The sequence below is a fragment of the Protobothrops mucrosquamatus genome, unplaced genomic scaffold (genome assembly GCF_001527695.2).
Source record: "Protobothrops mucrosquamatus isolate PMUCROS unplaced genomic scaffold, P.Mucros_1.0 scaffold816, whole genome shotgun sequence".
Taxonomy (NCBI): Eukaryota; Metazoa; Chordata; class Lepidosauria; order Squamata; family Viperidae; genus Protobothrops; species Protobothrops mucrosquamatus.
Window position 1 is genome coordinate 258,050 of NW_015387079.1, and position 4,238 is coordinate 262,287.

The following is a 4,238-nucleotide window of genomic DNA, read 5'->3' on the forward strand; positions in this document are numbered from 1 at the left end:
GAAAAGAGCCGCCATCGGCGCGCCGTCCCACCGGACTTCAAGAAAGGAGTCTTGATAGACACCTTTCAGAAGAAAAAGATTTCATTCTATGAAGACAAGCTGGAAGGAGTGGTTTAACTTTAATGATTTAATTAGTTAGGATGGATTTTTGTAAGTTTGATATATGTATTGAAAGCTTTAAGATAGCTTCGTATGTATAAAATGCATTTATAAATGCATGTCTTCTGTCTTTTTAAGTAATGCTGAGAAAGCTCTAATGTAATTTTGTATTTTGGGTTTAAAATGAAGATGTTTCCCCCCCCTTTTTATATATAATACTTGAGTATTGTTTAAAGTTAGTAAAATATCTAAACTAGAAAAAGTGTTTTCTCAATTTAGGGTTAAAAAAATGAAATAATATAGAGGATTCCCTTAATATGAATTATGGTAAAGATTAATGAGTCAACAGAAGTATATATTATTCTCCACAGCAGAGAGAAGCAGAGATGGTCAAATAAATCTAACCTTTTTTCTATTTTGAAATTGCTTCTGGATTTTGTGCTTGCAATGGAAAAAAAATGAAATTTGGATTTGGTTTTTGCTAATTAGATAGGTTTATTTTTATACAAATGATTTGTACATACTGTTGTGTAAAAGTAAAAAGTTGTGGTTATAATGTTGTTATCGTCTAATGTGCTAAAGAGACTCAGAAGTTGGTGCTTTCCTCTTTTCTTTTCCCTCTTTACACCATTTTTCTTCTCTTCCCTCTCCTCCTAGTTTTCTATTACTTTTTTTGAATTTCTCTTTGTATTTTATATTTTGATAAACCAATAAATTTTTTATTTTTTTTAAAAAAACGAGTCAATTACCAAGCATCTGAATTTTGATCACATTACCATGGGGATGCTGCGATGGTCATAAGTGTGAAAACAGTCATAAGTCACTTTTTTTAGTGCCATTGTAACTTTGAATGGTCACTAAATTAACTGTGGTAAGTCGAGAACTACCTATACCGGCTACCAGTCAGGGCAGCTCATTTGCTCATTTGATGGCTCAGTTGCACTCCAAAGCCACACCTGAGCATTGTTTATTCTTTCTTCCACTGACCCACTCCAGCACAACAACAGCCAGCCTGGCCTCAAAACTAGTAAGTGTCAAGGTTCCAGCTAAGGATTCCAATGAAGTAAATACACTAGAGCCATTCCGGTCTCTAATCTAACACTTTATTGGATAAAGCATATCGGCACTAAAGAATAGAAAACAGTCTGGCAATATGGCGGGAAAAAGATAATTAAAAGAATAAAACTTTCCCTCCCCTCTCTGACAGGTCAGGTTGCATTGTCCAATTAATCCTCAGGCAGTTGTTATGAGAAGACTGTTTCTGTTCGCCACAACATTCCTCTGGTAGCCTTGATTCCCATCTGGATAGAATCCATCTGTGCATTCTAAACATCCCCCTCTCCCCTCACAACTGTAGACAAGCTAATGCAAGCAGTCTTCATAGCTTGACAGGCTGGCCCCCTTACAGAGTTGGGAGAACCTGGAAAACAATCAATGCACATCATTAATGGTTAACTTCCTTTTGAGAGGGCCCCGGCTTCTAGGGGTACTTAGTATGGAAATGCTCCACTGAGCAATCCATTTTCACATTATGAGCCTTTACCCATCTAACCTCTGACATCGGGTAACCTTTCCATTGGATTAAGTATTGTAATATCCCTTTGTGGATTCTGGAGTCTAAAATTCGCTTGACTTCATAGTGTGTCTCCCCCCCACACCAGTATTGGATCAGGGGCTGCCTCTCCCCCCCAGTCTCATCATAGAGCCTCTAAACGGTTTTAGTAGACTGCAGTGAAATACTGTCTGTACTTTCCCCAGTATTCTAGGCAGTTTGAACTCTACTGTCACAGGGTTTATGACTTAAACAATAAGAAAGGGGCCTATGTACTTCAAACCTAACTTTTTGCAAGTTTGTCTCAACTTGAGGTATTTAGTGAATAAATACATTTTATCTCCTACATGGAATGTTCCTTTGGGAGCTCGCCTTTTGTTTGCCTGTTTTTTCTGGCTCTCTGCTGCCTTAACTAAAGCTTTCTTTGTGTTGCTCAAAACATGTTGGAATGAATATACCCATTCAGTTAAGGTGCCCAAGGAGGGAGGCTCCTGAGGGCATTCTGGTATGGGCATGAAATTTATCTCTGTGGCTAATTTAAAAGGGGTGAAACCAGTGCTACTGTGCACCGCATTCTTGTATGCCACCTCCACAAATGGCAGGAGCCCTGCCCAATTAGTTTGCTGGTAATTGACATAGCAATGCAGATATTGTTCCACCATTGGCTCGTTCAGCAGGCCCATTTGTACTTGGATGAAAAGGTGAACTAAGCTCCTGGGAGGACCCAATCATCCTCACAAACTCCCTCCAGAACCTAGCAGTAAACTGGACCCCTCGGTCTGAGATGATGCACTTGGGTACTCCATGCAGCTGGTAGATATGCTTTAAGAACAATTTCACTAGCTTTTGGGTTGAGGGGAGTCCAGAATATGTGATGAAATGAGCTTTCTTGGAGAACAAGTCTACCACAGTCCAAATCATGGTGTTTTCCCCACTCTCAGGTAGCTCCATGATAAAGTCCATGGCTATCTCCTCTCAGTGTCTGACCAGGTCAGCAACCTGCTGCAATAGCCCTGGGCTCTTTCCCGGTAGTCTTTTGCTGTCTGTGCAAACTGCACAGCTTTTCACATAGTTCTCAATGTCCTTCTTCATCTTTGGTCACCAGAACTGGCTATTAGCAAGATGCAAGTTTTTAAGAACCCAAAATGGCCAGCTTGTTTGGCGTCATGTCTGTGCTGCAAAACTTGCAGTCGCAGACTGTCTGGGACATACAACTTATCTCTCTTCCATGCCAATTGCTCTCTCATAGTTAGTTCTTCTTGATGGGCCACAAACCATGCATCGTTTTGCAGTTCTTGCTTCAGTTGCTGAGCAAATGCATTGGTGGGTGGTGAGTCCCTCTTCTTCTCCTGCCGCCTAGTTGTGGCTTGTGCCACTTGTTGCTTGGTCGGAATGATGGAGTTCACTACCTCCTCTTGACTGCTTTTGTACTGGGGCATGTGGGACAGAGCATCTGCCCCCCAGGATGTATTTTAATTCAAAATCAAATCGTTAGAAGTACTGCACCCATTGGACTTGTTTGGAGGAAAGCTTGCAGGGGGTTTTCAGAGCTTCCAAATTTTAATGGTCAGTCCTCATCTCAAATGGGGGTTTGCTTCCTTCTAGGAACTGTCTCCATGTCAATAATGCCCATTGTACCGCAAAAGCCTCTTTCTCCCACACAGCCCACCGTGGCTCTGTATTATTTAATTTGCAGGACGTGTACACACATGGCTGCAGGTTACCCTCCTTATTTCACTGGAGGAGGACTGCTCCCATGGGCACATCACTGGTGTCTACCTGGATCACAAATGGCTCCTCTGGGCCTGGGTGCTTTTAGGACTGGTCCAGCTGCAAACAGCCCCTTCAGTTTCTCGAATGCTGCTTGGCACTCCATTGTCCAGTTCAAGGGCTGATTCAGCCGGGGCTTTTCTCCCCCTTTCCCAATTTTCAATAGCTCAGTGATTGGCAATGCAATCTTTGTGAAAGAGGGGATGAACTGTCTGTAGAAGTTCGCAAAACCCAGGAAACTTTGTAGCTGCTTGTGAGTGTGAGGGGCTTGCCACTCCAAGATGGACTTTATCCCGGGTCCATCTCCGCTCCCTTGTGTGACACTCGGTAGCCCAGATAGTCTGGGCTGGTTTTGTGAAACTCATGTTTTGACAGCTTGGCATATAGCTTAGCATCCAATAGATTTTTTCACCACCTGTCGCACGAGCTTCACATGTTCTTCCATAGTTTCAGTGTAAATGAGGATGTCACCAAGTACACCAAAAACCCCTTGTATAAGTGCTCATGTAGCACCTCATTTATGAGCTGCATAAATACTACAGGGGCCTCCTGTAGCTCAAAAGACATTACTTTAAATTGATAGCTTCCCAGGGGGCAATCAAAAGCAGTTTTCCACTCATCACCTTCCTTGATCCTCACTTGATAATATGCCTCCCTCAGGTCTAACTTCGTGAAATATTTCCCTTTGGCTAAATGTCCCAACATTTATTTATTTATTTATTTATTTTATTTAATTTATATGCCGCCCTTCTCCCGACGGGACTCAGGGCGGCGCACAACATATTTAAAACAAAGCATAAATACATTCCCCCCCCCC